At 34.1% G+C, this 23,409-nt stretch overlaps 3 non-coding genes across 3 annotated transcripts; all 3 read left to right on the forward strand.

The window, feature by feature from the left end:
- Window positions 1–20,274: 20,274 nt before the first annotated feature.
- On the forward strand, window positions 20,275–20,358 carry Trnal-uag (transfer RNA leucine (anticodon UAG)). The gene has a single exon. It is a non-coding gene; the product is annotated as a tRNA-Leu (tRNA).
- A 116-nt stretch (window positions 20,359–20,474) lies between these two features.
- On the forward strand, window positions 20,475–20,558 carry Trnal-cag (transfer RNA leucine (anticodon CAG)). The gene has a single exon. It is a non-coding gene; the product is annotated as a tRNA-Leu (tRNA).
- A 1,465-nt stretch (window positions 20,559–22,023) lies between these two features.
- On the forward strand, window positions 22,024–22,107 carry Trnal-cag (transfer RNA leucine (anticodon CAG)). The gene has a single exon. It is a non-coding gene; the product is annotated as a tRNA-Leu (tRNA).
- The last annotated feature ends 1,302 nt before the right edge of the window (window positions 22,108–23,409 follow it).

Raw genomic sequence — 23,409 nt, forward strand, 5'->3', positions numbered from 1 at the left:
ACAAATCAGTAGGGAAGATATGCACAGGATGTGTGACCTTGACCTTGGTCGCAGGGACCTGAATTTTATGCACGGCACTCAGCCTCACAATGATGAACATTTGTGCCAAATTATATTGAAATCCCTCTATGCATGTAGAAGTTTTGCTCCAGACAAGTGTTTTGCTATGAGCTCTAACTGTGACCTTCACCTTTGACGTAGAGACTTGGTTCATGTGCAGGGCACTACGTCTCATGGTGGTGAACAATTCTATAAAGTAACATTAAAATTCCTCCATGCATGTAGAAAATATGCTCCGGACAACATCTGGATATTTAATCATCTCCAGTGACCTTGACTTGCAAATATTAACCTAAATTAAATGTGTCACACCTGTAGTCATGATAGTTACCATTTGTGCTACAATCCATCAATAAATGATGACTAAATGGTCCCTATACACATCTTCAAATTTTTATTTGAACTTTGACTTCTATGTGTAACCTTGACTTTGGTCGCAGGGATCTGAATTTTGCGTGCGACACTCAGCCTCACAATGGTGAACATTTGTGCCAAGTTATATTGAAATCCCCCTATGAATGTAGAAGTTTTGCTCCGGACAAGCGTTTTTCAATGAGCTCTTAGTGTGACCTTGACCTTTGACCTGGAGACCTGGATCATGCATGGAGCAATACACATCATGGTGGTGAACATTTCCATAAAGTATTATAAAAATTCTTCCATACATGTAGGAGATATGCTCCAGACAAAATCTGGATATTTCACCATCTTTAGTGACCTTGACCTTGCATATATTGACCTAAAGTACATGTGTCATAGCCGTAGTCATGATAATGACCATTTGTGTTACAATCCCTCAATTAATGATGATTAAATCGTCCCTATACACATCTTCATATTTTTATCTAAACTTTGACCTCTATGTGTGGCCTTGACCTTGGCTGCAGGGACCTGAATTTTATGCGCGACACTCCGTCTCACAATGGTGAACATTTGTGCCAAGTTATATTGAAATCCCTCTATGCATGTGGAAGTTTTGCTCCGGACAAGCGTTTTTCAATGAGCTCTAAGTGTGACCTTGACCTTTGACCTAGAGACCTAGTTCATGTGCGTGACATGGCTTCTCATAATGGTGAACATTTCTATGAAATTTCATTAAAATCCCTCCATGTGTGTAGGAGATATGCTCCGGACAAAATCTCGATATTTCATCATCTTTAGTGACCTTGACCTTGTATATATTGACATTAATTATATGTATCACAGCCATAGTCTTGATAATGACCATTTGTGTTACAATCCCTCAATAAATGATGACTAAATGGTCCATATACACATCTTCATATTTTTATCTGAACTTTGACCTCTATGTGTGACCTTGACCTTGGCCGCAAGGACCTGAATCTTGCGCGCGACACTCAGCCTTACAATGGTGAACATTTGTGCCAAGTAATATTGAAATCCCTCTATACATGTGGAAGTTTTGCTCCGGACAAGCATTTTTCAATGAGCTCTAAGTGTGACCTTGACCTTTGACCTAGAGACCTGGTTCATGTGCGCGACACTGCTCCTCATAGTGGTGAACATTTCTATGAAGTTTCATTAAAATCCCTCCATACATGTAGGAGATATGCTCCGGACAAAATTGGACAGAGCCCGCCCGCCCGCCAGCCCGCCAGGGGCGTTCCCATAATACGTCCCGTTTTTCAAACGGGCGTATAAAAAGAGAATCATTAAACAATGAAGTGTTCAGTGTGATGCCTCCTGGTAGATATCTTCACACATTCAGACCTGATGAAGAAATTATTACATTTCTAAATTATCATATATACTAGTTGTGTAGAATGAGGGGCTTCTATGCATCATTCCTATTTGTTTGTCCTGAATATACTTCTCACTAGCTTGGACTTTTTTTTTATCATACAGTACCAGCTTGGATATTATTTCCTCTTTCAGGTCCATTTTGGTTTTCCTTCAATTAACTGGCTAGCATATTACTTTCCCTAAAGTTCTGGTTATCAGCTTTGATATATAGCTTCCTCTCTAGAAGTGCATTCACATTTTTATAAAGTATTGTGTGTTTTTTAGCTCACCTGTCACTTTGTGACAGGGTGAGCTTTTGTGATCGCTTTTCGTCCGGCGTCCGGCCGGCGGTCGTCCGTAAACTTTTACTTTAAATGACATCTCCTCATAAACCACTAAGCCAATTTCATCCAAACTTCACAGGAATGTTCCTTTGGTGGTCACCTTTGAAAACTGTTCAAAGAATTTAATTCCATGCAGAACTCTGGTTGCCATGGCAACCAAAAGAAAAAACTTTAAATATCTTCTTCTAAAAAACCCAAAGAGCTAGAGCTTAGATATTTGGCATGAAACATCTTCTAGTGAGTATCTACCAAGTTTGTTCAAATAAAAGCCCTGGGGTCAAAATTGGCCCCGCCCCAGGGGGTCATTGATTTTCCCTATATGTATATAGTAAAAACTTAAAAAATCTTCTTTTAAAGAACCAAAAGAGCTAGAGCTAAGATTTTTAGCATGAAACATCTTCTAATGGGTGTCTACCAAGTTTGTTCAAATAAAAGCCCTGGGGTCAAAATTGGCCCCACCCCAGGGGGTCATTGATTTTTCCTTTATGCATATAGTAAAAACTTAAAAATCTTCTTTTAAAGAACCCTGAAAGAGCTAGAGCTAAGATATTTAGCATGAAACATGTTCTAATGTATGTCTACCTAGTTTGTTCAAATAAGAGCCCTGGGGTCAAAATTGGCCCCGCCCCGGGGGGACATTGATTTTCCTTATATGTGTATAGCAAAAACTTAAAAATCTTTTCGAAAAAACCCGAATAGCTAGAGTGTAGATATTAAGCATGAAACATCTTCTAGTAAGTGTCTACAAAAATTGTTCAAATAAAAGCCTTGGGGTCAAAACTGGCCCTGCCCCAGGGGTGTCATTGTTTTTAAATATATGTGTAAAGAAAAAACTTTTTCTTTTGAAAAATCCAACGAGCTAGACCTTAGATGTTTAGCATGAAACATCTTCTAATGGGTGTCTACCAAGTTTGTTCAAATAAAATCCCCAGGGTTTAACTGGCCCCGCTCCGGGGGGCCTATATACAGGTGAACGACTTCAGGGCCATCATGGCCCTCTTGTTTCATTTTCACACACCTACCACAACCGACAAAATTTCTTGGAAAGGATTATTCTACCCTCATACAACTGAATACACTAATCAGGTTTTTTATTCATCACAATTTTTATAACTGAATTGGACATCAATGGTTCACAAGTTCACAGCATTTTCCTGAATAACTTCCTGATAGGTCTAAGAATGTTTTTCTTAAATCTTTAAGTGACGTCATTATTTCTTCACAAAACTGCTTTTCCTCTCATTAGTTTTCTGAATGCTAGATTTACAATAATTGTCACTATAATGTCTTGGACATATATTCATCATTTTCCAAATGTTCACAAATTAATTTTCAAAAGTCTGGTTTTCCTTAAATCAACATTACTTTCTAACAAGTCTGGTTCTCCTCTTATTGATTTAATGAATATTAGATTGATTGCAATTTACAGCACTATTGAATATGAACTCTTCACAAGTTAAGTATTTTCACAATTTTCACAAACCACTTGTTTACAAGTCTGGTTTTCATCTCAATAATTTTCAGTAAATATTTAAAATGACTACTTGACAAGAAATATACTTTGAAAGCAATAAAATTCGGTCTTCTTTATTACTTAAACTGGCTGATGTAATTTAATGTATCAACCAAGTTACTATTACTATATCCGTCTTCACTGTCTTTAGCTAAATCCTCCTTACAGTTACGTAAGCAGAGCTTCACAGTTCACAGATTCAGATCCATAACTCCTGGCACCACTCAGTTTAGAAAGTCCAACCATGCCTGCAAAACTGCCATGTGCATTTAGTGATGCATTTTAAATGCGACAAGAGGGAGTTGAAAGTTGTTTCAAGGTATAATACCTCTTTGAACAATGCACATTTTTCTGTCCCACAGTTTTCAGAAATGGACCCTAGCAAGCTTGAACATTTTGACAGATACCAGTAAAGTGTAGAATGTATTCATGATCTGACTAATACATGCTCTTCAGCAGCTCTCTTCTCAAGGCAGAACAATCTGGTTGCCTGCTGCTTCACTGACAAAGGTATGGGGAAGGTGTTCACAAATGTGCTTGTTGATGGTGGTATTGTTGGACTCCCACCTATGAAATTATACTTGTTGATGTATTCTTTAATTTTTTTGGTTATTTTTTTAAGCTCGCAGTTGGCAGCCTGGCTCCTGAAATGCATAATGAGTTATTTTATGTCCTATCTAAGAATCTGATAATCCTTAATACTAAAGGCAGCAATGTATATTGTAATGATATATCACTATTGTTTTAAGTTATCATTTCAGGTGTAACATCATTTTCTCTTTACATAACACTGTAATCTTAAAACTTTATTTTATGCTGTTATTTAAGAAAAAAAAAATACAAACTTATTTGACCATAACACAAATTTGGACAGTTTAACAAACAAATTTGGTGTCAAAATGAATTATAAAGGGACCATTTTTTCTATTTAAATTCAATTGTATTCTTTTTATTATCATATGCATCTATTATTTGTTTAAAATTATAAGGTTCATTAACCTAACAAGGTTACTTGAACAGACAGACACACTAACAATGATTTTACAGATGTGTCATTTAGAAATGCATTCCCATTTAGAGATTGAGCAATTGTGACTGAACTTTGGCTTTTGTCCGTAAACAGTTTTTTTATTTTTAGTAACGGTGACCTTTACTTTGACCCCAGAGGGTTTAAATGCTATACGATTAGAGGTCTTTATATAAGCTTTCTATATACCAAGTTTAAGTTATTGTCCGGAAACCATTTTTCAATTTTTAGTAATGGTGACCTTGACCCCAGGGGGTCCAAATGCAATACCAATGGAGGCCTTAATATAAGCTTGCTATATACCAAGTTTGATTACAAACTTCCAATCCTAACTTTAATTATTGTCCAAAAACCATTTTTTTACTTTCAGTAATCATTATGATGACCTTGACCCCCAGGGGTCCAAATACAAAACCAACCCCGGTCTTCATATGAGCTTGATATATACCAAGTTTGATTACAATATCTCATTCCTAACTCTAGTTATTCTGCAGAAACCCTTTTTCTATTTTTAGTAATAGTGGCCTCAACCTTAACCACCGGGGGTCCAAAAACAATACCAACCTGAGTTTCAACATAAAGTTGTTATATATAAAGTTTGATTACAAATTAAAAGTTCTAAGTATGACAAATGGTCTTACGTAGGTGTTATAAACTCTTAATTAGGCTTTTTAATCTCATTCCATTTTTATAGTGTATTATAAATCGGCACGAGGACGCTCCCGTACATATATATGCAGAGCGCGGACGGTGGATGGCAAGAAATAACCGACCATTGTTTGATATTCTTTTGAAAACTGTCACATTACATTAATAGTGAAAATTCTTATATCATCGCTTTGTTTTGCAAGACAAAGACCATTATTTCTGAATTGTATGGTGTCTAAATTTGGTACACTTTGCGTCTTATATAGCGACAACGTATACTTTATTGTTATAACCTTTTTGTTTTGTCGTCTTGTCGCTATATTGTCACACTGTCGTCTTGTCGTCCTGTTGCTAGCGAAGCATCACATCAAACGGCTCGTTGTTCTGCAGCGCGTTGCCGTGATGTTGCCCTGTCGCATTGCTTAAATATATATTTTAATAGCCAATCCTTCAATTTGAGCCGACGACAATGTAACATCGCGACAGCACTAAACAGGACATTGCGCCATTTGGCGTACATCGTTATTGACAGGACGACAAGACAAACATCTGACAATGTGCCGTATTATGCTTTCAAACTTTATTCCAATTTCCAGTTATTGTCCTGAAACCATGTAGGAGACCGACCAAGGCTGACTCCTATATACCCCCCCCCCCCCCCCCCCCCCCAAAAAAAAATTCTTTCTGCTGTATTCTGCTATATATTCTGGTACTTGATTTTGTGCACTAGACAGCTCTCTTTCATGGTCTGGGCTCTTTGTGTGCCATGTAACACAAGCAGCTTTACTTGGTATCTAAACTTGGATTTGCAACATGTTGTAAGAATAGTTGTAGGTCGAGTTAAATTGTAATAAATATATATACCCTCCAGGGTCAAGGTCACATTTGCTTATTCAAGGTCAACATTGTCTATTTGAGGATATATGTCATGTCCGGTCCATAACTTTCCTACTTTGAAGGGATTTTGTAAATACTTGCCACAATTGTTCACAATAATGAGATGATGTGTCATGTGCAACAACCAGTCTCCTACCTCCAATGTCAAGGTCACACTTTGAGGTCAAAGATTAACATAGCCTGCTATAGGGTATATTTTGTGTCCGGTGCATAACATTTTCATAGATCAAAGGATTTTGAAAATACTTGGCACAAAAGTCTCTATAATAAGATGATGTGTCATGCACAACACCTGCATCCCACCTTCAAGGTAAAGGTCACACTTAGACAGTCAATGAATTTAAGATTTTGAATTTACTAGCCTGAATTCCACTTTTGAATTTATTCTACTATATATTTAACTAAATTTTCTTAAAATTTTCACTGGCCCGAACTAATATTCACTGGCCATGTGCCACCGGGCCAGTGCTAAATACGATGACTGCTTAGAGGTCAAAGATTAACATAGTCTGTAAGATTGGGTATATTTTTTGTCCAATCTATAACTTCATAGTTCAAGGGATTTTGAAATAACTTGGCACAAATAGTCACAATAATAAGACAATATGTCAAGTTTAACACCTGCACACCTACCTCCAAAGTCAAGGTCACACTTAGAGGTCAAAGGTTAACAGAGTCTGTTATATGGTATATTTTGTGTCCCTTCCATAACTTCTTCATAGATCAAGGGATTTTGAAAATACTGGGTACAAATAGTCACAATGATAAGAAGATATGTCATGCGTAACACCTGTGTCCTGGGTATGTTAAGATACCGAAATCAACTTGATTTCGGTTAAGTTACCGAAATGTGCCACCGGGCATAAAGTTACCGAAATCAACTTTCATTACCGAAATCAACTCGTAAAAAAAGCCTAGTTAAAGTATTGCTATTATTTCTTCATTATTTGTAAAAATTAGTGAAATAGACTTTCAGTTCAAATGTCTAGTGAAAATATTTTATTTGAACAAACTTGGAAGACACCCATTAGAAGATGTTTCATGAAGTTTTTACTACACATATATAATGATAAACAACGATCTACCCCCTTCCTTCCGCCCCCCCCCCAGCAGGGCCAATTTTAACCCAAGGGCTTTTATTTGAACAAACTTGGTAGACACCCATTAGAAGATGTTTCATGCTATACATCTAAGCTCTAGCTCATTGGGTTTTTTTAAAAAAAGATTTTTTAAGTTTTAACTATACACATATAGTTAAAACCAATGACACCCTGGGGCCGGGCCAATTTTGACCCCAGGGCTTTTATTTGAACAAACTTTGTAGACAATTACCAGAAGATGTTTCATGCTTAATATCTAAACTCCAGCTATTTGGGTTTTTTCAAAGAAGATTTTTAAGTTTTTGCTATACAAATATAATGTTACAAATTAACGCAATTTCATATGATGCCAGAAAAATACTCCTTCACGTTTGTTTCGATAATAGCGGGTACAAGTGGGTGGGGGTAAGTAAAGCATTTCAATAATTTCAAGTTCTTACCAAAAGTTGGCCTGTCTTCGGGCATCACCGTGAGCCCGAAGACACCTAGGACAGCCCTAATTCCAGACCTGACAACCTCCACAGCCCTCAAACATGCAACTCTAACCCACTCCATCATTCTCGTAAGTTTGTAAGTTTTGGTAAGTTTTGTTATATCAGTAAGTGTTTAGTGATATGTGCTGGCGACCATTTCAAATTTTCAGTATTTATAGCCTCGCACCTCTGAACAAGGTGCCCATTGGTCACTTCCCGTGACGTAAGTATCACGTGCTATTTCACACAAAAAGGATACTTTTCAATTTTTATAATATTCCAAAATAAATTCCAACACACAATTTTCAACAAAGCATTCCCGTTTCAACATTACACATGTTTGAAATTTAAGACGCTTACTCCGATAACTTCGTGTTTCTCGTGCAAAATACAAATTAGAAATGTGTCACATGACTGTCCTTGTTTTCTAGGCTATATAACATTCTTAATATTGCGCACGTGTGATTGAGCGGCACTTTTGTTTTATGTTAAGAATGAAGATAAAAGCTTTGATGGATAAGGTCTAAAATTAGTACATGTGACAAAAATAATCATAGGGCATTGTTTGTTTGTTTGGGTTTTCTGAACTAGTAGTAACCTTTAAATAAATTTTCTGTTTTGAACAAGTTGAAATGGTCAAATTACTGACATTGAACAAAAGACTAATGTTCACTAGAAATCCGACCCTATGTTAGCAAAAAATAAATAAATAATTGTATACGGATAAATATCTTTGATATTAAGCTTGAACTTGATCATATTTTAATAAAAAAAACTCATCATTTTTAGAAGTTTTCAAAATATGTTAATAGTGAACAGTGGAATTCATGAACAGACGATCACTCGGAGACCTGCTTATAGTTTGAAACAAGTGATATAACCATTTCACATTTGATTCTTTCCGTGTGACCTGTGTGACACTCCGTCATTGCTATCTTTCTAAAAACCAAAGTGGTTCCTCGGAAGCTTTAAAAACAGCAAAATTACATGAAAATTGCAGACTCGGTTTGATTGAGTCTGTACATGAAGGATTATAAAAATTGCAACATCTCTCACGCCCCCTAGCACCGACGGAGCTTTACTTAATTCTCAACACTGGAATAGTGCTGGAAGGACAAGAAAAAATTAACAACATTGAAGTGAAGTACGGGGTAACTTTTTACGGCTGCCACACAGCACTTGACACGTGCTGTTATGATGTGTAAATATCTGGAACCAAAGTGATCCATCGGAAGCATTAAAAACAGCGAAATTACATGAAAATTGCAGACTCAACACATAAAAATTAGCTATCGATAGTTTTGTACTTTTCTTTTATATATGTAATCGGGTCGAGTGTATTTTCCCGAAGTTTGATTTAAAGTCGACCAGTACATGTTATATTTCCGTGTCATTGATGACATGACATAATTGTTGTGTTTATGATACTTCAAGTTATTTCTTTAGGCTTGTTTGCTAGTTAGGTGGTTCTAGCTAGTATTTCTTACTTGGATACAGATTACTATACTGCCTGCTTTTTTTCAATTTGTCTTTTGACAGCACATCTTTGATATACAGGATTTATAACCTCTGGAACAAATTCAAATTCCAATCTATTAGTTTCTCCCATTGTTTTTCTTCGTTTAAGACATACACATTCTTTTACTTTCGGACCATATGCCGCTTTTCATGGAATGGCATTAACATGTCATATTGAAGATTCCATGGAAAACGCCTGACAAACACATCTGTGGAAGTTTCAAAATTCAAATTTTTTTGATTTCATGTTAAATGTTGAATTTTCTGCTCGGGCGTGGACGATAGCTTGCATTTTCCAGTACAGGCTCAATCAAAGCAAGCCTATAACATTTTTATTTTCCGTTTTGCACGTTCTTTTGCGATTCTATTGCTCTCTATTTTACAGAGTGAACGTCCCTTATTTGTATGTTATTAATTATCTATTTTTATGAAGCATATCGAACCATATAATATGTATAATATTATACTTTACTCAAACATATTAGTCACACATAAGACGACCATTTTAAAGACGAATTTAAGTAAAATATCAAACCATTAAAATAATGATGTTATTGAAATAATTTTGGCTATAACAAATACTATAACAATTAATAAATTTGCATGTCATTTGTATTTGTTTAAAGAGGTGACTCAAATTATAGGACTTTCCGCTATCCGATGGTAAATGGGAGATAACCCCTATAACAAATGTGCTTAGTGCGTACACTGGTTATGCTATCTTGATAATGTTTATGTCATGTATGTGTGCAACGTTAACTTTACTGTTTTCTAATATTGATATAATTGAGCCGCGTCACGACAAAACCAACATAATGGGTTTGCGACCAGCATGGATCCAGACCAGCCTGCGCATCCGCGCAGTCTGATCAGGATCCATGCTGTTCGCTTACAAACTCTATTACAAGTAGAGAAACTGATAGCGAACAGCATGGATCCTGATCAGACTGCGCGGATGCGCAGGCTGGTCTGGATCCATGCTGGTCGCAAACCCATTATGTTGGTTTTGTCGTGACGCGGTTCATATATCATTATGTTGGTTTTGTCATGGCGCGGCTCATATGCTATATATTTGTCAGTTAGTAAGTAATATATATTTGAGTTAGTAAGCTTTATCAGTCGGGCATACTTCCTGATCGGGAAACAAGGGGATTCCCCTTCAAGGCTTCCCGATCAGGCAACAAACGTCAAAATCCTTCCCGATCGGGAAGTTTTTTTGGCCTTTTTTACGTAGTTCAAGAAAAATGGCCGGTGCATAACAGTTTTCAATCCACTTCAATATGAATATCACACTTAAGTTCAGAAAAGATACATCTAAAATCCTACCGAGTCATTTTCTTTTAAAATGTCTACAATCAAAATAATCTGAAAGTGAACTTAAGTAAAGTTTTTAGATTTTACCAAAAACTAGCCACTTCCCGTTTTGGGAACGTTGCTTCCTGATCAGGCATCTAGCAAAATATTCATCATTAAAAGTTTAAGATACACTGCTTCCCAATCTGGAAGTACTTTATATTTGTAGTACCTTGCCTTGATGATTAGAAATTGCTAAGCCTGGTCAGTTTTTAAAGACATGTGGCAATAATTCAATCACTACGAGTGGAATATATCTGGCGAAGCTTATGTCCTTGTAAGGCGTAATAATATCTATCAAAACATTAGCTATACTAAAGTCTTGAAGAACAGTACAAAAATCATCATTATAATACGAAAGTTTCATATTGTTAAGATTGTATAGCAAATGTTGAACAACATTGCACTGAGAGTAATTTCTCAAAACAATTACCATGCAATTACCATGCAGCTCAAATAAATAAGTTAAATTAAATGTTGACTAGAGCTCAATAAAATATTATTTTTTGGCTATAGCTCAAGACGTGTTTGCACACTACATGTGTTTGTAGTGACTGTGTCATATTTCTGTTTTCTGAAACTTAAAGTGTATTAAGCTATATATCTGATGCAAAAATTATTGTTTGAATATATATATTATGAAGTATACTTCCAAACTGATTGTATGAAATAAATATGGTAATTTATTACCTTAAACGCGAATGGCACAAGCACAAAATCATTGCTAAACGGATAAAACCCTACTTAAAATAGCAAAACAATATTGTGTTCCTGTACAGGATTCATGTGTATTAAATAACAGAGACATTCTATGTTTAATTACTTTTTTCGGGAATCAACCATATAATAATGGAACCAGCATAATTTTGCTGTGGATAAATTTTATTAAAATATTTCTTAAGATATAGAACATACCCTTTAAGCCACTTTAATTTAAAAAAATTGAATAAAATATAAGATAAATAAATAAATAAAACAAGAAATATCATAATGACATATATGCCCCCCTTTCTAGCTGAAATTGAATGAAATCTATCATTAGTAAGTTAAACAAAATGGAGAGTAGCTGGGCTAAAATATATATTATCATATAAATGTAACTATTAGTAACTTCTTTGAACATTCAAGGTTATTATGACCTTGTCCTGTGACCTAGTGACCTCAAAATCAATAGGGGCCATCTACTAGTTATGAACAATTAAAATGTGAAACATAAAAACTTGATAATGCGTAGAAACCATTCTGACATGTAACGTCATGTGACCTTTGACCTAAAGACATCATAATCGAAAGGGGTCATTTGCTAATTATAACCAATCATTAAGTGAAATATAAAAGATTTAGCAATAAATAGTTTTCAAACTAATGAACGGAAACCATTCTGACATTTAAGGACCCTGTAACCTTTAAAATGGTGACCCCAAAATCAATAAGGGTCATCTACCACATATGACTAATCAACACATGAAATAAGAAAACTTTGTGATAAATACTTTTCAAGATATAGTGCGGAAACCATTTTGACATTCAATCAGCGTGACTTTGACCTTTGACCTAGTGACTCCAAAATCATCTTCTAGTTATGACCAATCAATATGTGAAATATGAAGACTTCTAATAAAAAAAAAAAATGTTAAATACCAGTTAAAAAAGATAATGAGCGGAAACCATTCCGAAATTTAAAACACCTGTAACTTTGACCTTTAAGCTAGTTACCCCATAAAAAAAATAATGTTAAATACCAGTTAAAAAAGATAATGAGCGGAAACCATTCCGAAATTTAAAACACCTGTAACTTTGACCTTTAAGCTAGTTACCCCAAAATCAATATAGGTTATCTAATAGTTATGACCAATAAATGAAATATGAAGACTTTTTGATAAATAGTTTTTAAGATAATCAACAGAAACAATGTGGTCAAACGACGGATTAACAAACATACTTAAGGTCACTGTGACCTTGACCATTGACCTAAAGACCCAAAAATCGATAGGGTCATCTACTAGTTACGACCAATCAATATGTGAAATATAATGACTTACTGATAGATAGTTTTCAAGATAACGAGCTTAAACCATTCTGACATTTAAGGTCCCTCTGACCTTGACCTTTGAAGTAGTGACCACAAAATCATTGGAGTCATCTACTACATATGACTAATTAATTTGGAAATATGAAGACTTTGTGAGAAATAGTTTTCAAGATAATGAGCGGAAACCATTCTGACATTTAGGGTCCCTATGACCTTGACCTTTGACATAGTGACCCTGAAACCAATAGGTGTCATCTACTACAATAGTTATGACCAATTAGTATGTAAAATATGAAGACTCTGTGTTAAATAGTTTTTAAGATAATAACTGAGGTCTACTGATGGACTGAGTGACCAACATTAACGTAACATAACATAACATATATTTTATTCAACATAAAATTGTATACATACAATTTATAGTCATACAGGTATTGTGTGGTCAATATACCCGCTCTTCTTCGAAGTGGGGCATAATAAAAATAACTAGGACCGGGTATCAATAAGAAAGTTGATGTTCGAATATTCGTTTTTCCATATTCGAATATATTCGAATAGTCGTTTTTACAAAATTTGAGAAGACACCACCTATGATGCTATCATTTGTATCTGAACTACTAGACACACCAGACTTCAAAACATTCAAACCATGACTCACATGTTGATTTGTTGCACATACAACTTTATTTGTTGGTGTTGTCCCGAGCAATCTCAATCAGCACGAAAGAATTCAAGAATAAACGCGCTAACTTAAAGAATAAAACTTCCCAAACGGGAAACATTTAATGGTGAATATTATGCTAGATGCCTGATCAGGAAACAGTGTTTCCAAAACGGGAAGCAGCTACTTCTTAGTAAAATCGTAAAACTTCACTCAAATTCACTATCAGATTATTTTAATATTAGACATTTTAAAAGAAAATGACTCGGTAGGATCTTAGATGTATCTTTTCTGCACTTAAATGTGATATTTATATTAAAGTGGGTTGAAAACTATTCTGCACCGGCCATTTTTCCTGAACTAAGTAAAAAAGGCCAAAAAAAACTTCCCGATCGGGAAGGATTTTGACGTTTGTTGCCTGATCGGGAAGCCTTGAAGGGGATTCCCCTTGTTACCCGATCAGGAAGTATGCCCGACTGTTTATATTTTTGTTAAATTTGTAAATATACTGTTTATTGGATGACGTATAAGTACGCTATGAAACAAATAAAATATTCGAACCTTCTTAGCAAAATATCTGCTTATTTGTATTACAAGATTACGGAATTCCATAAACGACAGCCTACTGTTTACTGTCAACTGCCCACTGCCAACTGCTTACTGTCAACTGCCTACTGTCAACTGCTTACTTTAAACTGCTTAATGCTTACAGCGACTGTTTAATGCTTATTGTTAATTGATAAATGCCTACTGCTACACCTGTTTTTAAATAGCCGATACATTGCCTGAAAGTAAATGTTGACTTTTTATGTCCTTCTTCCAATGTGTTTATATGTTACAATGAGGCCGTTTGAAACAGTATTGGTCAAGGAATTACTCAGTATCATTTATGAAGGCTTTGACTGAAACCTTGGAACTTGTTACATTTATACATGTACATGTATAATTCTCGTTTTACTAAGCAGAAAAATAAGTATATATCTTTGCAGGCATCTGGAACTTTTCCAAATCATAGACCTGTGAACTTTATAGAAATGTTAAACTAACCAAATATAACATTTTTTTTCTGTCATTAAATCTTGTTCGGTAATTTTGAGCTACCAGATATAACTGCTTGCTTAATTATATATACATGTAGATCCCTGTTCAAGCTTAGATACATCTATCATATAACATGTATATTATAATATTTGTTCATTAAATAATATTGACCCTACCCTATAACTATAGAGCTTAATGATGTTTTTAAACGGAGGCCTTGTAATGAACGTCTTTGTTTTTACATTTAAATCACAATGGTCAGTTTTAAGTTCGCATTTTGAAAATAATGCTATAATGTTTTGTTAAAAAATAATCTAGGTAATGGTTCTCAAAACATAGATGTATAGATTTTCAGAAAAAATATTTATACCAGTCACGTCTCGGATTACCAGTAGTTTATTCTGATAAACGTTAGACGTACTGGGAGAGTATACACACATCCTGGTCCAAATCATACATGGAACCGTTTAGTTCTATCTAAAACAAATTTATTGCTAGTAGACCGTAAATTTATACCTTAATTCTACAAAACCTTAGATTTGACTCAAGAAAATGTTACTTTAGTAGACGTTAAAAAAGCATGATGAGTAACATGTCAATTATTGTGTTATAATTGGAAAGTCTATGCATAATAAAATCATTGAAAGATCTTTGAGTTACTTGGGCATTATCAATACAAAGTGCTGTTAGTATTTGGTTATCGATATGATGAACTGCGGTATCCTAAATTTGAGTCACTGTAATGCCTTCCGCGTGTAATTTCTTAGTTTTTGCAGTATTGCCTGTGTTACATTCTGATTTTTATAATTTATGATAAAGGCATTAAAACCACAGGATAGAAAACAGAGTAATCAATATATTGTTGGGCATCCGTCTTTTTATTTCATTGTCTTAAGAGAAGAGTGTTTAGGTTAACTTGTAAAGCTGTTTTGAAGAAATATATTCAGTTAATTTGCCAGATATTGGAGCTTCAGATGTATTTCTTATGGAGCTAATGATATAACGTAATCTTCATCTTCCTAATACATACTTTTCGTGATCCAATCCATTTAAAATTGATGGACAAAGACACTGTTTAAACCATTACCCGATATACACGCCTTTTAACGCCCTTTTCACCCCCTTTTTTGTTGTCTCAAATGGTGAAAAAATGCCTTATTTAGGCCCCCAGCACTTGTTTTTGTTTGAGAAATGCTGTTTAAAAAAGTGACACATTTTTGGTGCGGCCCTCAACCAAAAGATACATCAGGGGGTTGCCAAAAGGAGGAACAAGAAAAATTTGGACTTTTGAGAGGCTAAAAATGATCCCAGATTGATCATAAGGTAACGTGTTACAAACGCTGAAAAGCATTTGACTCTATCTCAATCCATTTAGAAGTTGCAGCATTTTGAAATCAATTTTGATGGAAAAAATCAGCGCAAAAATAGTGATTTCTGGCAATTTTGAGATGTCCCGTCGTTGCCATGATAACAGGAAATTACAGCCTGGGCATGTTGTTACAAAGGCAATGGTCCAGACAACATTTGTGCCAAGTTTGATTAGTATTGAAGCAGTTTTTATAGTTTTATAGCAATTTGAACTTGTAAAGGGAGACTTTTCAATGAAAACAGCCATTTCTAACAAAATGCTCATGAAGTTATGGGTTAAATGTGGACAATATTGAGTATTGTTTTTTTTTTTTTTTCAAATTGGTCATGTTACAACATTCAACAAACAAACTTTGCTTTATGGTTAACATATATATAACCATTTTCAATTCATTTTGTCATAATTTTGTTTTCGGGGGAGCATAAACAAAGTTACAAGAAAATTATGATATTTTATTTTTAAAGAACTTTTTTATTTACAATTAAAACGAAAACAAAATACACTTATTGATTATAACACCACATAAAAAGTATGTTTAGTCCCAATAATGAGACCAGTAAGCTAATATTTTCTTGTATACACCGTTATTTAAAATAAAAATTATGACACGCCTGTAAAAAATCAAAATTTATATAAAATATTTGTAAAGTTTCGGGGAAAGCAATTAATATAAATGCAGAATTATAATTAAAAGTTCTGTTATGAATTACACTTAACGAAACTTATAAGTACTCAGATTTCAAACTTGCAGGAAAACTCCGGTTTTAAAAAATATATACCAAATCAATGTTGAAAATGTGTACTGACTCTACTCTCCGACTGCATGAATGATTTTAAAACAAAATCAATCATCCGAAACGCAAAATGATGGTACTATGATTACAGTTTATACAGTATCGACTTAGACTAGTGATAGTAATTCTCATAGGAACTCGAGAACGGGACCGCAGATTGCGGCGTATATTTTCGATCGTGTAACGGTTTTTAAAAACGTTTCTGCTACATCTAAATATATTTTAGTATTATCCGAGTGTATGGCCTCAAAAAATATATTATCAATTGAACCCAATCTGTATCTTTTAAAATTGGTCAAATTTTACGGTATTATAATATACCGTAAATTTGACTGATTTTTAAATTAGCAGATTATATTAAATTGAGATTAGATAATTAAAGACCACACGCTCGCATAATATAAAAACATATTCAAATGTTGGACAAACTATATGTAAAGCCGGTACGGATTCGGATTTATGCGCCGCAATATGCGGTCCTGTTCCAGAGTTCCTATGAGTAATTCTAACACAATATAATAAAAAAATTGGTCGGAGTACTTATAAGTTTCGTTAAGTGTATATACATGTAGTTATTATGAAATTATATAAATGTAAATACAGTGTATGCTCTGCAATGTAAAGTGATATACACGTTGTAAGAAAGGTAACTTAAAATGCTTCATAGCTCTACACTATCACGATGCCTTAGAACTGTTTAGAATAGTCTTGTCAATTGAACTTGTCAAACCTCTAGAACCCTGATAGAAATAGAAATGACTTTCATCGGATGATTCTAGCAAATACGAAGGCAGATTTGCTTATTGGTTTTACTTGCGGTAATTGCAAAAAGAAATAGAAAAGTAACCAACCTAAAAGTTCACTTTTAAGTGTGTTTGTTAACAAGATAATTATAAAAATTATATAAAAGATGGATTTTAAACAAACACGTCAAAAAAAATATATTGTAACATTAACATGATCTTTTTGTCTATCAGAAATTTTTAAGTAAATTTAAATAGTTAAGAATCTATTATTTCTCATAGTTTTTCAATAGCACAATTGAATTTAAACAAGAGAATAACGATGGCTGTTCATAAAAGTAAAATAAGCTGGTCCAAACTGTAACTTCATGTTTGCACTGTTTATGTCATTGAAATATTGAACGTTTTTGAAACAATTTGAATAAAGCCAAGTTTGTCTTTGTTTATGCTTTCAGAAGGAAGCCGAGTTAAACTCGCCTTCAAGATCGAATACATTGATGTTGTCCTTTTCCTCTTCCACTGTAATTTCAATATTTTCATACAGGTGTATTGGTTCTGTTACTTGTCTGTGAAGTCAATGACAGTATAGGCTGTTCCTCCATTGAAATGTTTCTGTCAGATTTATCATCTTCTGTTCTAGAATAAAATTGATTCTACAATTGTATTATTAACCTTCAAAGCACATATCTTTGCAACATAAACTATCAAGAGTGCAACCAACTTTTTAAAACAAAAATGCATTACATAACATCTAATAGGAATTACACAATTATAAGCTATAACAGCCAATGAAAACTGAACATAAATGATCTCGTAAATAAACTCACACATTTTTGATTATGAGATAATGTTTAGCCTAAATTTCACCAGTGATTACATATATTCTTCTAGAAATGTATTACATTGTCAAATGAAAGTTTAATAAACTATGAAATTCTAAATAAAATAATAGGGAGTGTTGACATAATGGTCCAGCTCTCCGCCTCTCAACCGAGGAATAGTGGTGGGCTCAAGCCCATCCATGTTGATTGTTGAACACAGATTCTTTGTAAATAAGTTATTATTAAGTTGATTTACCCTAAAATGAGTCCTATATTTGACAATTTATCAATCACCTGTGCGAGAGGCACGTGGAACCATTTCATAACATAATCAATGCAGTGTACAATGTCGGGACATACACAAGTCATTGCAATGAATTCGAAATTACAAATTATTAGGCTTGATTATAAAATAATCCTTTTTAATTTACTTACCATTGTTTTCCCAGCAATTTCTTTCCAACAAAATGGCGGGTGCACATGTGTGTACATTCGGAATACTTCTATTTGATCCATACATAGACTTAGACCGTCAATAAGCAGTTAGCAGTAGGCAGTGAGACAGCAGGCTGTCCAGTTAGCAGTAGGCAGTGAGCAGTAGGCTGTCGTTTATGGAATTCCGTACAAGATTGACTATAAATTGCATGTGATTTGAAAAGTATGTAAATGTTATGTTTTTGTCTTATGTTACGTTGCGTTACGTTACATTCCGTTATATTATATTTTGTTTGTTATGAACGCACAATTATGAACGCATCCGCGCAGTCTGATCAGGATCCATGCTGTTCGCTATCAGTTTCTTTACTTGTTATTGGGGTTGTAAGCGAACAGCATGGATCCTGATCAGACTGCGCGGATGCGCAGACTGGTCTGGATCCATGCTGGTGGCAAACCCATTATGTTGGTTTTGTCGTGACGGGGCTCATATGTATTTTGCTACTGCTACTGCCATCTTCACGTTTTATAAGTTTACTACTGCATCTGCTCACTGCTACTGCTGAATTCCTACAGGTAATGTACTGTATGAATATTTTTGCTATAAAATATATTTAATACATGTACTTATTTGTTTTCAATGCGAATACGAGTTTAAAATGAAACGTTTTATGCAATTGTACTTTTAATCAAGAGAAATAAAATTCTTAATTGGTAAAAATAGTGTCTTAGTGCATATCATTTCCTGAAAATCATTTAAAATAAGTAATTACCAAAATATCTATGTCAGAAGTGGGATTCGACCCACACTGGGAGAACCCGACTGTGACCTGAACGCAGCGCCTTAGACTGCTCGGCCATCCTGACTTGCATATTAACTTGCATATTAAATATGCTATTGGATATTACATATGCTATACTCAAAGTCTATAATTTTATTCACTTAATGTACAAAATAAGCATCAAGTCTCTTCAAATATCATGTGCGGAAATATTGCCGGAGACATAGAAGAAAAAAATATATCATATTATCGTGTTTTTTTTTAATTCTTTATCAGAGTAGGTTTACAGTAAACTAGGCTCATTAGGCTTTAGTAGCCCAGTCTGCAAAACCTCGCGGCTAAATCTGGCTTAATTATGTTGACTTACCTTCTTTGAATTTTCAACTTGATTTCCTAACATTTATAATGAACAGTTCCAAAAGTCGTTTCTTGAAATGGTACTTTAATAATATTTTTTTTATAAGTTATATGAAAAGATAAATTAAAGAAATTTTGAAAATGATCTTGTGTTTTGTGCGATTCTTTTAAAAAGCGTATAAACGCTTTTCATTTTGCCAGGGCCTTTCAAGTAGAAAATACCCTGATTTTGCGCACAAAAAAAAAAAAAAAACAAAAAAAACACAGAAATAGCACTATTTCGCACATTAAGAAATGGCTAAAAAAGCAAAGGCTCTTTAAGTGAGCATATAACAGTATATAATAATTGTAACGTACACTATAATGTCATTTTTACATGTATAAAATGGCCTTCCATTAACTTAAACATCAGAATTTTGCTACAATTTTTATCAAATCCCCATCAGTAAAAGAACTACTTAGCTTACACATGATCCTGTAAAATGGGTGTTTCTTGGGTTGTAAAATAAAATATATCTTTATATCTTGAATAAATTCAGGGCATTAATACTTCACTATCATAAGTCAGGATGGCCGAGCGGTCTAAGGCGCTACGTTTAGGTCGCAGTCGGGTTCTCCCGGCGTGGGTTCGAATCCCACTTCTGACATAAATTTTGTATGGGTTATTGATGAAACCTGTGCAAAAATTAATGTTTTGGTTTTTAAATATAATATATCTTTATATCTTATATAAATTCAGCGCATTAATATCACTCTATCATAAGTCAGGATGGCCGAGCGGTCTAAGGCGCTGCGTTCAGGTCGCAGTCGGGTTCTCCCGGCGTGGGTTCGAATCCCACTTCTGACATAAATTTTGTAAGAGTTATTGATGAAACCTGTTCACCTAACCGAATAGCTTTAACTATTGCATTTTATGTATTTTGTCAAGGTACATTTTCTGCTTTGCATTTTTTAACATTTTTTAATTAAATTACATGTATACAATTGACATTTTTTAAGACATAAAAAAAACGTTCTTTTATTATTATTTCTTCATCAGGGTAGGTTTACAGTCAAACCAGACTGATAAAGCTTTGGTAGACCAGTCTGCAAAACCGCGCAGCTTAACCAGGCTTAATAATGTTGACTTACCTTCTTTAAATTTTCAACTTGATTTCCTAACATTTATAAAAAAAGTTCCAAAAGTCGCTTCTTCAAACGGTACTTTAAGCTTATGGTGAAAAAGACCATACAACACAGACAGCGTTATTTTTTTATATAAGAGATGTTATATGAATTAAAGGTATTTCCTTCCTGTATTATTCTTTATGTATATGACAGTGTTCTCAAAGATGTGTATCAATTACCAAATGACATGTCAGATGTTGAGTTTGAAGTTATGAACCTGGACTCGTTTCAGTTAGACTGCAATTTTAAATGAGCGCCGTTGAACGCCCGGTTGTTCTGACGTGCTTATTCGATAGCTAAAAATTGAAAATTGAAAATCAAAGGAAAAATGTTAAAATCATAAATTATTCGTATTTGTATTATTTTTTTCACCATAAAAAATACGCAGAATTCATGTCTTCATAATGTATAATGAGATACAATCTGTTAAATGAATAAATTCATATTGTAAATACAGGAATTAGCGGGTTACATTGTCTCTTTAATTGCTTTTCTTTAATTTGACATTGTTGGTCAAAGAGATTTATTGTTATATATCAAACACAAGTAAGAATATATATTCCAAACCACGTGTAGGCGTATATTTAACATATTTCCACATCCAAACCATTTTCAACAATATCAACCAAAACTCTTATCATACAAATCATTATAAATTTATTTTAGTTGTTTTTGATACAAAAATACATGTTTGAACGTATAAAACGTAAGTTGAAACATAAGTTTAAACGTAATCTGGAATTATTGAAAATATTGTAAATTACAAGTTGAAATATGCTTTTATTAAAGATTAAAAATTCATCATAGCAAATTTGGCCTTGTTAGTACAGAAGGGAATCGTGACAAATAGGGGAATAATGTACATTTATAAGCTGGCATCCATTTAATCTAACTTTCCCATAAGTACAAACATAAAAATAACAAACCTTTATAAATGAAGGGGGACAACTCAAAAGCCCATAGTACAGAAGACTTTCTCAATTGCAAATCAACCTCCCATATTTGTCAACAACAAAAACAAAAGCAAAAAACCTACAGAAATAGGCACTATTTCGCACATTAAGAAATTACTGAAATAGCAAGTTAAATATAATATATCTTTATATCTTGAATAAATTTAGTGCATTAATAACACTCTATCATAAGTCAGGATGGCCGAGCGGTCTAAGGCGCTGCGTTCAGGTCGCAGTCGGGTTCTCCCGGCGTGGGTTCGAATCCCACTTCTGACATAAATTTTGTAAGAGTTATTGATGAAACCTGTTCACCTAACCGAATAGCTTTAACTATTGCATTTTATGTATTTTGTCAAGGTACATTTTCTGCTTTGCATTTTTTAACATTTTTTAATTAAATTACATGTATACAATTGACATTTTTTAAGACATAAAAAACGTTCTTTTATTATTATTTCTTCATCAGGGTAGGTTTACAGTCAAACCAGACTGATAAAGCTTTGGTAGACCAGTCTGCAAAACCGCGCAGCTTAACCAGGCTTAATAATGTTGACTTACCTTCTTTAAATTTTCAACTTGATTTCCTAACATTTATAAAAAAAAGTTCCAAAAGTCGCTTCTTCAAACGGTACTTTAAGCTTATGGTGAAAAAGACCATACAACACAGACAGCGTTATTTTTAGCTCGACTATTCGATAAGAATAAGTAGAGCTATTGCAGTCACCCGAGCGTCGGCGTCGGCGTCGGCGTCGGCGTAACCACTTATGTTAAAGTTTTTGTAATAGTTCAAATATTTTCAAAGTCCATTGACATATGGCTTTGAAACTTTGCACACTTGTTCACCATCATGACCCCAACCTGTAGACAGGAGAAGGTAACTCTATCAAGCATTTTGACAGAATTATGCCCCTTTTTCGACTTAGAATTTATGTTAAAGTTTTTGTAATAGTTCAAATATTTTCAAAGTCCATAGACATATGGCTTTGAAACTTTGCACATTTGTTCACCATCATGACCCCAACCTGTAGACAGGAGGAGGTAACTCTATCAAGCATTTTGACAGAATTATGCCCCTTTTTCGACTTAGAATTTATGTTAAAGTTTTTGTAATAGTTCAAATATTTTCAAAGTCCATTGACATATGGCTTTGAAACTTTGCACACTCATTCAACATCATGACCCCAACCTGTAAACAGGAGGAGGTAACTCTATCAAGCATTTTGACAGAATTTTGCCCCTTTTTCGACTTAGAATTTATGTTAAAGTTTTTGTAATAGTTCAAATATTTTCAAAGTCCATTGACAAATGGCTTTGAAACTTTGCACACTTGTTCACCATCATGACCCCAACCTGTAAACAGGAGGAGGTAACTGTATCAAGCATTTGTTTTACTATCAAGCACTAAGAATAGTCGAGCATTGCTGTCCTACTGACAGCTCTTGTTTTATATAAGAGATGTTATATGAATAAAAGGTATCTCCTTCCTGTATTATTCTTTATGTATATGACAGTGTTCTCAAAGATGTGTATCAATTACCAAATGACATGTCAGATGTTGAGTTTGAAGTTATGAACCTG

This window comes from Ruditapes philippinarum, unplaced genomic scaffold, assembly GCF_026571515.1.
Source record: "Ruditapes philippinarum isolate M1 unplaced genomic scaffold, ASM2657151v2 ctg2593_1_1_1_1, whole genome shotgun sequence".
In the NCBI taxonomy this organism is placed as follows: domain Eukaryota; kingdom Metazoa; phylum Mollusca; class Bivalvia; order Venerida; family Veneridae; genus Ruditapes; species Ruditapes philippinarum.